This window comes from Manacus candei, unplaced genomic scaffold, assembly GCF_025592945.1.
Source record: "Manacus candei isolate 608988 ecotype Guabito, Panama unplaced genomic scaffold, ASM2559294v1 h1tg000019l, whole genome shotgun sequence".
Lineage (NCBI taxonomy): Eukaryota > Metazoa > Chordata > Aves > Passeriformes > Pipridae > Manacus > Manacus candei.
Genome location: NW_026138067.1, coordinates 6,582,777 through 6,597,340, shown reverse-complemented (window position 1 = coordinate 6,597,340; position 14,564 = coordinate 6,582,777). Strand labels below are relative to the sequence as shown.

General features: G+C 36.3%; 1 protein-coding gene across 2 annotated transcripts in view; it reads right to left on the bottom strand.

The window, feature by feature from the left end:
• ZFPM2 (zinc finger protein, FOG family member 2) overlaps nucleotides 1–14,564 on the bottom strand; it is a 306,310-nt gene that overhangs the window by 264,803 nt on the left and 26,943 nt on the right. The window lies entirely within an intron of this gene.

Sequence of the window (14,564 nt, the reverse complement as noted above, 5' to 3'; positions counted from 1 at the left end):
CAGTGTATTATTATTTATAGTGTTGAGATGCTGAGTTTTTTTGATATCAGAATAATAATGCCTACTACTCCATCAAATAGAACCATAAACTTAAAACCCAAGACCTATGCATTTCATTCCTATGTGCTTTCCTACTGTAATTAATAATATTACAAAAAACTTTTTAGGAAAACTTAAGAGATCTAACCATCACAACTCTATCATTCGTGTTCAAATGATGGATAAATTATTCATCTGTCCAAACTCACAAATAAATAAAAAATACTATAAAGTGCAATTCTCACAAACTCCTCTTATAATCAGACTTCCCTGACTGATGCCCCTGGGCTTTTCACTGTAAACATTAAGCTTTAATTCATCATCTACATGAGCAATTAATTAATTATCTAAAGCTATTCATAGGTGTGAAAGTCAGAACTTCTCAGGACCAGAGATTAAATGTTATAATTCACTTATACAACACATTTCTAGTCACTGCTTACCTACACAAAACTGGCTTATTAGTTCATTAATCTTAATGAACCTATATGTATCTTTTTCACATAAACTGGCACACAATTAGTGTTTGAACTGATTTTGCCTTATTTTATTTGCTACAACATAAAACTTCAACGAGGTATTAAAGTCTGAAATATATATAGTATAAAGTACTATATATAGCAGATGGTTCACCTCTTCGGAACATGCATACAAAATTCTGCCTATGGAACTGTGTTGGTCAGTACATGACAAAAGTTTTCTTACCTCTTCAGCCAAACAACTGCAGCTTTTAATTCAACACTGAAGCTTGGATACACAGTAATGACATTCATCTAAACTTGTATCTATGCTTTGAGACAATCTTTTATCTGTCAAGGCTCTATTTCAATGGATAGGTCTCACTTCTGAGAATCTAAGACTTTATTGCAGAGGTAACTAGTGATGTTAGGGTTTCACTTTTAAAAAACACTTTTCTTGATCTGTGTTATTACATGATGCTTTGCAGCTGCAGTGATTCAGTAACTTATACCTGTTCCATTACATGAAAACCTTACATATATAATTTTCCATAAAAATTCTACTTAATTCTAGTTGTTAAACGTACTCTGTATTAGTTGTTAATCTGTTGCTTATAAAGCAATACTGTAGGAGCCTATTTTCTGCTTTCAGTCACATAACATTTTTTCAGGACTACATAAGTTTAAAGAAAAGCAAAAGACAAGAAATAAGTTCTCACTGACATCAACAGAAAATTCTGCAGTGTCTTTTACTCTTTATTGCAGTGTGTTTTAGGACAAGTCTTCTGGAGCCAGGACACTTAGCTTGGGTTTCTAAATCATGGAATTATTTGTTTGTTGAAATACTTTGGTTATAATTCACCTTCCTTTAAACAGTAAGTGTTCTCCACAATAACCTCACTAGACAGGGGAATACAGCTTATTACACTTTTGAAAAAATCAGCTGTAAGTTACTATCAATCCTACATGACCTTACAGAGTCAAAGCAGAATTCTTGGTGTAAATAAGTATTATTGATCCAAAGCTCATAGGATTTAGTAATAAGGTCTTGAAAGACACAGAAAGCCAGTGTTCTTAGAGTTACTCTCACACAGAACAAGAGCTGTGGCTGTGCTCTTTGGATTATAGCAATTCTATCTGTTTATCTTTAAGCACAAGATGGATGTACAATATGATGACAAGACATTAGAAGGCATCATGAAGATATTACTACTGAGTGTGCTCCAGTGGGTACAACATATGCTACTGAGATACTAGAAATACGATGTAAGGATAAGATATTGCCCAGGGAAATCATTTACTGAAGGCAGATAAACAAAGCATGAAGTGTAAAACGCAGTATAACACAGTTGCTGTGGTGGAATAGTAGAAAAAGTCTACTGATGTAAAACAATGCTTTAGTTTCACTGACCTCCTATTTCAAGAACATACCAAAGAGGCCATGTTATCAAAAGGAAAATTATTCCAGCTTCTTGGGTGACCAAATTTTAGCCAAGACTGGAAGTGTAATGGGACCCAAAGACTTCCAGCAAAAACTATTCTCGTCTCCTGATTAGTGTAGTCAATTGATAGAGGGCAGATACATTCAGTTTAGACACTTATCTCAGCCTGGTCCTCCAAGGAGTAGAGGCATAGTGTGTGACACCTGCCTCAAGCCTCATGACACCTCCATGGAGCTCAGAAATGGTTTTGTACCCCATCTTTCTCCAAACTCAGTGTGAGAGTAATTCATCCTCTGAAGGAACACAGGTCTTCTGCAGACTAGAGGGAAGAAGTGGCCCAAAATACTTCACACAGGGACTCAGAGTAACCTGCTAAGGCAGATACCTACATTTTAAAAACTCTGACACCTCTGTACTTGACATCTACAGTGCTTCAGTCCTTAAAAGAAACCATCTACTGATATTATTTGTACCACACTGTAAATACTGAAAATTATAAAAAAAAAATAAAAATAAAAATAAAAAGAATGAGGTGCTAATCTGCCAGAAACTTGGCAAGCACAGAAGATATTGAAAGGGAGAAGGCTTCATAGAAGGAACATACCTGGAGCCATATCTGTGCTTGCAACCTCCCTGTAAACAACTCTTTTACTAACTGATGGTTTCACTTCACAAATGGAACCCTTACCAATCCCACAGCCACACAGTAACCTTTGGTCAATTAATGCTTGTAATCACTTTGACACTGGATAACCTATTACAGAAATGCAAAGACCTATTATTACTTTCCACTCTGAGCTAGAAAATAGCATGTAATAGGAACAGGATACACTAAAATCTATAAATTACAGGTAAGTAAGAAAAATGGATATTTCCCAAGGATATGTTAATTCAACAATCTCAGAAATAGTAGGTAGTGTGTTTATGCTTGAGTGATATTTCTGAAGTTTTAACATGTGTGCTGAATCACACAACTGTAATTACTCATATTTATTACAATCAGACCTAACAACAACTGAAACAGATCAAGTATTTTCATTTACTCCTGATGCTGTTCTGTTAACAAATATTGTGTTTATATCAGAGTAAGAATAAACAAAGACGGACATCTGGAAAGATTTCAACCAATAGTAACCCAAACCAATAATAAAGTCACATGATGATGCATCACACATTTCTGGCTGATTGTTCAACTGTCCTGGAATTAGCAAGCTTCACCTGTTTAAAATTTCATTCATCAGAGTTTACTCAATTTGCAGATATGATCATTTTATCATTTTTCTTCTGTAAAGTATAAAAACAAGTTTGTCAGAATCATTGTTTCACCATTAATATAAAAGCTCTTCATTATCTCTTCTGACAGAACACAGCAGTCTTCGAACATCCTAGAGAAAATTCCAATCCATTCATGAAAGTCAGAAACAGAAAAAACCCAATGAGAACTGGACACAGCTTTTAAGATCAGCGCATAAATTGCATTTTGGCCACTGCTTGTGAAAGGACAGGGGTCACTGCTGACAACAACAAACCGTTGTCCCTTGTCCCTACTCATCTTGACAATTAGGCCTACAGCTGCTTGTTAAGCTCTGAATGTGAAGAGTCCTAATCTATAATAAAGCTTGTCTATAAATGCTGTCAGAGGAAGCAGTCAGGTACTAGCCCTCTGGGTCAATGCCTTTGAGATGTAAGCTCTACAACATCAACCTATGGAAATTTGCTGCCTGTCACATAGTACTCGCTAATCAACTAAGTTACAATTAAGCTAGAAACAAAAGCCATAACTGCTCCTAACTCAAGCCTTTGGGCCTTTTCATGAAACTTTGCTTTCAGAAAAAAGTGATCAAAGTTTTAATTTTAACTAGAGAAGCAAGTATAATAAAATCCTAATACAAAGCATAATAAATGCAAAATGCCTGCTAATTATAAATGCATGGCCTGGTGAAACTAGAAGCAAACCACAGCCATTTCAGGACTGATTTTGATCCTGGCCTTTATTTCTTCAGATGCAGTTAATCAAGAGTGCACTTAATAGAGAGAACAAGCAATGGTACTTTGATAAGATTCTGCTATCAGTTGCATCCATCCAGGCCCAGAGTAACTGAATTCAGTACTTCACTAGATACAAAATGAGGCAAAAAAATAGTCTAGTTTAGAATTATGGTTCCTTTTGCTAATTTTCAATACGTATGACTAATTTGAGTAATTCATATTCGCTTTACTTAATATTTAACAATTATTCTGTCCTTTGCAGAACAGAATTTTATTTTATCAACAGGTACTAAAATACATGGTATGTGTTGAGGAAAATCAGCTTTTTATTTTTTTTTAAAGTAAACATTTAAACATTATGCCTCGTTTATTAACTTAACAACTAGATGAACAGTGAAAAAACCTTTCATTGCTTGTGTGCAAATTTTAGCATGCAGTACAAGGTGAAATTGTCACCCACTACAAGCCTTGTAAAAAAGCAGAAAAACATCTCATTAATAAAACATCACTATGCCAAAACCTAACATTTTCTAGACTTTACCATTAAAAATACCACTTAGTAGAACTAATTCTCCTTACCCCAAAACAATTGTCTGTTGCCACTTGACTGTGATTTCCATTTTCTAGGTACAGGTTCATTGCATTTTATTTTTGTCTGAAAACTTATAAATTACACGTATGTTCTAAAGATAAGTCAAACTTTAGATGTGAAACTCAAACCAGGAGAAATAGTTCACAGTTCAAGTTTAAAGTATGAGGAGACTGTAAAGCACTATTTTCTCTACATCTTGCTTAGATATTAAAATAAAAATGTAGGCTCTAGTAATAGAAGTTTTATTTTCAACCATAAATACTACAGAACATGCATCTTCAGTACAAGGAATTAACTAATCTGTTTCCTTCATATGACCTGGTTTAAACTAGCTTTAAAAGACAATGTACTGATGCTGATGACTGATGAAAATCTCAAACACTCACAAGATTCTAGTCACCAAATATATTCTTCCAAAAGGGCCATCAGTGCTAACTTTCTCATGTAGTAAGTGATCTACATAAAATTTCAAGCCCAAACTTTGTTTCTGATCCTCCACTTCAAAGATGACGGTAACTCTTTTCCACAGATAGCCAATATGCATAGTGTTTTTCATCCCATTAGAAGTTTCTAAATTTAACTCTAAGAAAATATACCAGAATGTGTTACTGAGAATAAAACATGGCTTCTGTAGAGCAGCAAATCTTCCTAACTGTATACTTCAGAGAATGAAAAATTCTATATCAGAATGACACCAGGAAGTGAAGGTACTTACTGAGGCTTCAGACCAGATCACTGAAGTTACCACTTGTCTATGCACCAGGCCAGGCCAGTATGAAGGGCATACTGACTCAGTTCACAAGCTAAAAAGCAGCAGAGATGACCTTGAATGAAAGCTTTTATAGTCAAGCTTGACTGTTGCGAAAAGAAAAGCAAGTATATTCATAACCTGTTTAGCAGGTATGGCTTCACTTTTGAGAATCGGCTTAGATTTTCTGCTGTTGATGAAAATGGAACCTAAATAAAACATACAGCTATTCTAGTAAGTATAAGGTAGGCAGCAAGTATTCCAGGCAGGCTGGATCTATGGTCTCCTACGAAGACAGGCTGAGAGCCTAATGTTGTAATACAATAGTAAGTATTAATACCAAATATTGCATATATTTGCCTCTTAGCTAATAGGCCACAGCACTTCAGAGACTGTTTTGAGCTTAGACTAAGCTATCTGTAGTAAAAACAACAAAAGTAGTAGTCTTCTCTCATAGGCACAAACATGTCAGATTCAGACTTCCTGGGGAAGAAGGAGGCTGGTTTCCTTTTTAGATTCCTCTGACATATGTGCTTAAGTTTTATTTTAAATCTAACATAGTGAATCCATTGCCTGGTGGATGAGGGGAAGGCTGTGGATGTAGTCTGTCTGGACTTCAGCAAAGCCTTTGCCACCATCTCCCACACATACTCCTGGAAAAGCTGCAGCCCATGGCTTGGACAGGGGCACTCTCTGCTGGGTTAGGAACTGGCTGGAGGGCCAGGCCCAGAGAGTGGTGGTGAACGGGGTTTCATCCAGTTGGCAGCCGGTCACTGGTGGTGTCCCCCAGGGATCAGTGTTGGGCCCAGTTCTGTTTAATATCTTTACTGATAATCTGGATGAGGGGATAGAGTGTATCATTAGCAAATTTGCAGATGGCACCAAGTTAGGGGGCAGTGTTGATCTGCTGGAAGGCAGGAGGGCCCTGCAGAGGGACCTGGACAAACTGGAGAGATGGTCTGATTCCAACGGGATGAGGTTCAACAAGGTCAAGTGCCGGGTCCTCCACTTTGGCCACAACAACCCCCTGCAGTGCTACAGGCTGGGGACAGAGTGGCTGGAGAGCAGCCAGGCAGAAAGGGACCTGGGAGTTTGGATTGACAGGAAGCTGAACATGAGCCAGCAGTGTGCCCAGGTGGCCAAGAGGGCCAATGGATCCTGGCTTGTATCAGGAACGGTGTGGCCAGCAGGACCAGGGAAGTGATTCTTCCCCTGTACTCAGCGCTGGTGAGGCCACACCTGGAGTACTGTATCCAGTTCTGGGCCCCTCAGTTCAGGAAGGATATTGAGGTGCTGGAGCAAGCAACAAGGCTGGTGAAGGGACTTGAGCCCAAGTCCTATGAGACGGAGCTGGGGTTGTTCAGCCTGGAGAAGAGGAGGCTCAGGGGAGACCTCATCACTCTCTACAACCACCTCAAAGGAGGTTGTAGCCAGGTGGGTGTCAGTCTCTTCTCCCAGGCAACCAGCAGGAGGACAAGAGGGCATGATCTTAAGCTCTGCCAGGGGAGGTTTAGGTTAGATATTAGGAAGACATTTTTTACAGAGAGGGTAATCAGACATTGGAATGGGCTGCCCAGGGAGGTGGTGGATTCACTGTCCCTGGAGGTTTTTAAGATGAGATGGATGTAGCACTTAGTGCCATGGTCTAGTAACCACGGCAGTGTTGGATGAAGGGTTGGACTTGATGATCTCAGAGGTCTTTTCCAACCTGGTTGATTCTATGATTTTATGAAGAGGGTATGCTGTAATACTGGTAATAAAAGAATTCCTAGTACTTCTAAAGTATATTACCCAAAAGTGTTCTAAATTTTGACCATTTGCCATTTTTCCTGACTTCCCTCATCTTAAAGGAAATACGTCACAATAAGCTAGGCTGATCAAAACAGATCTCTTCATGACTTTGAAAAGGACTTAAGCGAAGGGTTTGAAAAGTGGTTTTAGATAGCAGTCACCGTGTTATAAGAGGTATGTTCCTCTTTAGCACCTATCCCACTGAAAGTTTTGATTTAGAACTGGAGACGAATGATCTTAGTTTCATTTTCAAATAACTATTCTCCAAAAGAACTTGGGGGACTTGGGTTTTAAGTTCAGTCTTGCCCTCATCCCCCAGTTGTACTTGGTGGCTACTGTCATCATATTACATAGTATTATATTCCCCTTGTGTTTCTTGAAGGGTAAGCCTAAAAGTAACAGTGATTTTAGACATTCCCTTCTGGTGAATTTTAAAACATTCAGGTATATGAATTCAAGTGAGGGTCAAATTCTAATGGTTATCATCATTTAGGTACCACTCAGTATTTACAAATTTTATAACTCTACAGGAAGGCTTCTGAAGGGAATGCACTAAAGTTCTGAGACGCCTTTCTCTCCTAAAATCTATTTAATTTCACCTTTTAATATTTTTTTCCCTCTAGAGAGTTGCAAGGTATGAATATATTGCCTTTCCTTTGAACTTCTTTCCCATTTAAAAATCCTGGGGACTTTGTTTTATATTTCTTATTTATTTTATTGTCTTATATGGGGCCTCAAGATTTTTTATGATAATGAAAGGTGCTACATAAATAAATTTGGTTTTGCACTCATATTCAAAAAGAGATCAGGAGTATTGCTGCTTTGAGATCAGATATTCATTCTTCGGCGTAACTTTTCCTTTACAATGTGTATATATGCATGTATGCATTGTATTTACGTATATCATGTTAATTCTTGGATATCTACACTATCATATCAAAATGCAGTTCCCAGGAAATGCCCAAAAAGGAAAGCTTAGAGAACTGGATACTTGTTTACCTTTTAGATGGTTAACACTAGGCAGGGTGACTTGTTTCCCCAAAACGCTTGCGTATTTTGGTTGTACAAAACAGTTTTTCAGAGTAGTTAGTGGATTGACACTCATTCAGTAGGAGATATAATGGATTAGATATTCCCAACCCATTATACAAGATTTGAAGAAAATGACCACAGCACATCCAGGTATACACCACGCTCTGTGGGAGCATCTCTTCCCCTCCTTGTCTATAAATACTGCAGTAACTACAATAATAAATAAATTATTCTTGGTTATATTTTTAGCTGCAACTGAATAATGAAATTTAAGAAGCAATAGCAAGAGTTTGTAGACCAGGTAGAAATGAACTGCAACTTCCACAAACAATTATGTCTTTCCATTATTGATGCTGCACTTCCTTAAGCTACACACAGAACTTCTCTTCCCCAGATAGCTTCTTTCCTTCCCTTTTTTCACGTCATTTCCCCATTCTCCATACTTATACAAAATTTTTCTGACTGCTTTTGTGCATTCAAAAAAATTTCTAAAGCAAAGCAAATCTGAGATGAAATGGTTGAATATTACACAAAAGAGAGAACTATTACTGTAAAATCTTTCCAGTCCCTCCTCAGCCTTCTGGATTCTCCCAGACTCACTAAATGTCTACTACACATCAAATCTGCACATTTCTCAATGTTTAAGATTAACTATATTTGGGTTTGTGAAATACAATTTTTAGGATACTGTAATACTCTCAGATAGATGGGTATATTAACTACTAAATAATACTAGTTATTATCATTTAATGTCATATTACAGCTAATATGAAACTAAACACAACATTTCTTCTGAGACACTTTCCCCTACCTACACCTTGGTTTTCTGTTCATAATTTAAGTACCAAAATCCCTAAATTATTTATTATGCAACTTACTCCTTCCTGCTATAACTCATTTATGAAATTATCCTATTTATTGGCTTAGCTAATTACTGCTTGCCTGAACTCCATTAGCACCCTTTCCTCCCTTCTCTCTAAAGTACACAAGTAATGCTTTCAGACAATTTGTACCATAATTTAAAAATACTGCACAAAGTATATTTAACAAAAAGATGAAAAGTTACGAGTAATAATGTCTTTTTTTTTTCTCAGCACACATGTACCCTTCATAATGAAACACAGGAGAGACAGATGTATCACCACAACCCTAAAATATCTGATCTAAAATTGAATGTGGGAGGAAAAGCAGTAGAAACATGAAAGAATTGCATTTAACAGTTTAGTTGAAATTTACCTGAAAGAAGAACTGAAATAATATTTTGTTTCTTGATTTGACAATTTTTTTGATTTACAAGACACAGTACAAATCACTGAAGCCAAGCAAAATATTTTTAAATAGGAAAGTTGTTCTGCACAGAAATTCAGGCAACTATTCTACAGTCATAACACTAAAATGTCATCTTGAAATGACATTTTGGTGGTACATCCTTGAAATTTTAACATCTTTTAGTTTTAGAATATAAAATAGACTGTCTTCACCTTTCTGAGTGCAAAGTGGGAAAATGTTTTACTATTTTGTTTATAGTTTTGCAAATCATCGTGTTTTCCCTGTCCATCAAAGAAAATCATATGAACTTCACTAATAAAGTTACTGGGAGCACTTCAAGCCAAATTATATTCACAGTATTAAAGTATCAGAATATATATCAAATTATTCATCAAGACTCCCATCTCGAGACTGAACCCCTTATAGTGTTAAGCTACACTGATGATTATCCAGTTACTAAAAAGTAAGCAAATGTATGATAAATACATTACTACATTGCTAAACATAACCAAGTTTTCTGTACAGTCACAGTAAAGCAACGGTATTGCATTTATTAGTTTTTACAATCCAAGGGAACTAGTATCACAAAGACTTAACAGTTCAGTTCTATGTAGTTCTATCTTTCTAAAGCAAATATTTAAAGAAAATAACTTCTTAAACTAATCTGAGTTCAAGCTGGCATTCTTTACTCATGAGGAAAAAAAATCACAACATCTTTAAGAAAAGTGTCCACAGAAAGCTAACTTACATAAGAGTATATATAAGTAAAGAGGCTCTAAGGCATATAAGGAAAGAAGTGTTACAGCTGTCTCTCATACAAAACTCTCATTCAAGACAGAGAGTATTCTGCATTTTGCATTATTAGTATAAGCAATGAGCAACTAACATACCTGCTACACTAATTACTACTTACTACTTTAAACAAAGTGGAGCATATTTTTTTGAGTACCACGGCATGATTCCATCCTAAAACAGCTGTCTAACAGTGCAGTGTTATTATCTCCTTATGCCAACACCAGCAGGCTGCATTCCCAAAAGAGGCTGCCCTACCCCTTCTGCTTGCTCTTACATTCATGCTGTCTTCTTTGTTGGATTAGCACAAGTATTTGTGTGGCCATCAGGTGAACTAGATAAAGAAATTGATTTGAATTAAAACTGAACCATGGGGGATGGAGAGAGAAGCTGGTTTTCCCTTGGAACAGTTCCTTCCCTCAGTTCACTCTATGGACACACACACATTTGTGCCATATGTGAATAGCCATACGAACTGACAGCCAAAAGAAAGAGGTCACCACTGTCTTTCTAAGGAGTGTGCTGTTTTAAAGCAAATCCTGAAGCAGGGTGCAACCTGAAAAAAAAAATGACCCTCTAAAAGTATTTATTTTCCTTCCCATAGAGGAATCTTAACAATTATCTTATCTCGGATCCCAAACAATTAGATCACTGAAGACTTTTACACCATGAGTGAGCATAAATCATCTATTTAATTGCATATGAAGTGATACTTCTGTGAACAATCACATGTTCATATTTATTTCCATACAGTCCTCTAGCCTTTTTAAAATGTAAGTGTATCCTCATTTTTCCATAAGCCTTTTGATAAAAGTAAACATGCTTAGACATTTATAAAAGAACCACAAGCATCCCAATTACAAAAACAAATTACTTTTTTACTTCCTTCTATCTCTTAATGATGCTACAATGTATTCTGTACAGTGAAATTATAAGTTGTAATTGTAAAATCCTGTTTAAACTGAAGGAAGCAATAGCTGAAGTCATTTGAATAGCTTATATTAACTGTTTGCTAAAAACGCATCTATGTACAAACAGGTCACTGTACTCCAGCACAGCTTAAAAAGGTAAGAGTCTTTCTCCAAACAAGACAGCTCTGAACATTGAATTCTCAAAAAGCTCAATTTAAAAATGATTTCTGGGAGTATGGTTCTATGTTCTTTACAGACAACGCTGACTGCTCTTGACTTCATCAAAAACTGTTCTATCATATTTTTTATCACACCATGGTCTATTTAGCATGGCCTTGTGGATCAATCCATAACCACTTATAAAGTTCTTGCTAATCTATCTGCTAACTTAAGAGCAAATCTAGACCTTGAAATATTCAGAAGCTTTTATTTCAAAGAAGAATTCAATAACTGCAACACAGAATGATTCAGTGTATTTGGATATTGTAATTCTAGTATTAATTTATGGGAAAACCACACACAAAATACCTTATTTTCAAAAGCTTTTGACTGTTTTAAGGATATCTACCTCCTAACATATGGGTTGTAGTTTTGGTCTTATAAAGTAAGTGAAAACTGGATAGATCCCCAGCCTTAAAGAGTTGATTTAAAATCCAACTGGAGTCCCTCACTTAAAGGCATCCCTCAGGGGTCAATATCTTCATTAATGGTTTGAACAACAAAACAGAGTGCCCCTCAGCAAGTTTGAAATTGCATTAAATTCGTAGGAGCTGCGAAGGTACACTACAAGGCCAGGTTGCTACTAAGAAAAGATCTGGAGAACTGGGTTGTCAAAAGCATGAAGTTCAGTAAAGGCAAATTCTAAATTCTACATTTGGGACAGACAAATCTCAGGCATCAGGACAGGCTGGGGATGAATGTACAGAAAAACAGCTTTGCTATGTAAGCATTAATCAGCAGTGAGCTCTTCCAGCAGCAAATGCCAATCACATCCTTGGATGTAAGCAAGAGGCTAAACAGCAGGCTGAGCTCATTATTCCCCTCTACTCAATACTAGTGAGACCACATCTTAGGTGCCACATCCATTCCGGGGCTCTCCAGTACATGACAGACATGGACAGTTTTGGAGTGAGTCTGTTAGAGGACCACAAGAATGCCACAGGACTATGACAAGGGAAGACCAAGAGAGCTGGGATGTTCAGGTTAAGGAAGAGTTCTTACTGCTGTTTTCAAATACCTAATGAGAGGGTCCAGAGGAGCAAAGTCACGCTTCCCCCGGAGGTGCGCAGAGATAGGAAAAGAGGCAATGGGCACGAGACATAGCAAAGGAAATTTTGATTAAATATGAAGGAAAAAGAGATGACAGTGATGATAGTCAAACTGTAGAACTGGTTGCTCAAAGAGGTTGTAGAATCTCTAACCTTGGAGATATTAAAAAACTTGACTGGGAACCTTACCTAAATAGGTTCTGGATTGAGCAGTAAGTTGAACTAAATGGTCTCAGGAGGTCCCTTTCAACATAAGACATAATGATTCTATGGTTTTATTCTCAGTTCAAGAGTGATTATGGAAATTTGGTCAGTTCTGAGTTAAACATTAATAAAAAATATACTTCAGACTTAATACAAATATTCAGCTATTGTTAAGCTCATGGCCTTGTTAATAACTTTTCGCAGGTTCATTGAAGTAACTGGGCTATAAATTAATAAATAATTAGATCTCACTCTTAAAAAAGCATTGGAGCTTCAGTTTTATATGTAGAATTTCTCACAGTACACAGGACAAATTTAAAATCTAGTACTAAATTTCATTTCTTAAAATCTGCAAAGATGATGATGATGATGATGGAATAGCTGGGAAAAACAGATACACCTTTCCTCCTTAAAAACAGCACTAACTTGTTCTGGTATAGGTATTTGAGTGTTCAGACATTTGGGCATACATTGCACTTTTTCTTTTTTTATTCAATGTGAAATCAGCAAAGGAATTTATTTTATCTACTTATCAATTCTAGAGGCATGCAGACAACTTTGCTAACATGCAGATTTAATGGTAAAGACACTTGTTTCATCTTTGCATTTAGATTTCAGGTTTTAATGGCATTAGGAAAGCAAGAGGAAAGCACTATTAGCATCCCCAGAGCTGTTCATCTGCTTTCACTTTCTTTCACCACAACGACAAGCAAGGGAAGGAGTAAGATTAAAGCCCAGAGTATGGATATCATTTTAGAGCTATTCAAATACAGAGAAGCTAAATGATCATACCTCAGCTGTACACGCCTATTGCAACTTGTGTTTCACTTCCCAAATATACTGGGTTTAAAACAGAGCAGACTGCAGTTTTGATAACATCTGCTACAACAAATAAAAAAAAAAAAGAGTGTGAAGTCTGATGAATGTTTAAACAGAACATTTTTTATGGATCAGCTAAATCTTTTCTGCTTTTTAATTAAAAGTAAAGAAAATGGAACTTAATTATCCTGTAAAGATTAGCTTGTGGGCATCTTCCTGTAAATTACTTCTAATTGAAAGCAAATTGTCAAGTGACATTCAAAGTACTGTCCTTTAAAACACAGCTGTTCTATTGCTGATTTCAGTACATTACAGTGCTTTCTTGTAACAGTTAAGCATATTTGAATATTTTAACAATTTGACTGGTTTTGTATGGATTTCCATTTAGTATATCTTAATCACATTCCCTCCTCCAAAAATCGGAAGAAATATTAGCTGCCCTTTTGTACCAAATATCCCAAGTCATGTCTTGCCGCCTTTTATTTTGAAGTTTATCAGTTAATCACTCATTAGCACGTGGCACAGGCAACCAACCAGTTCCGGCTGAGAGCCTGATACCAAGCCTGCTAGCTGGACCATTCTTACTGCTGGGAGTCAGTTTACTAGCAACAACATTTTAAACAGTTGAAGCAATTTCAAGTAGTTTTATTGTATCAACTGCAAACTGGCAGTTTGCAACCTTTTAGTTTTTTATAAATTCTTGTGACAGTATTTTATATACTTTCCTAGTAGATCACTCATACTCAAATAGCAAGATAAAACTATGGTGCATTAATATAAGTTTATCAAATATATTCAATCACTTTGATAAACCACTTAAATGTGACTTATCATTCCACTTAGAACTGTAACCTCAACCCAAAAACCAATTACTGCCTTTTATTAGATCTTCCTGAAAATTGCAAGATTTTATTTGGATAGATTAGACTTCAGCCTTCTCCTTGCACATGTGCTCATCTACTCCAGGAAAAAGTAATTTTATCCTACAACCATAAACAATGCCAAAAATAAATAGACGTGAATTTCATATTTCTACAAAAATTACCATAACATTTGGCATTTCTAGTGTGATCCCCTGGTTTTTACAAGCTTTATTATCTCTCAGACTCTGAATTTACACAAAAATAGATTCTTAAAACATTTCATATCAAAGTGTTGTGCTTTTACAGCATAAACTTGAAAAGCATAACTAAGCTGAACTGAAGTGGCT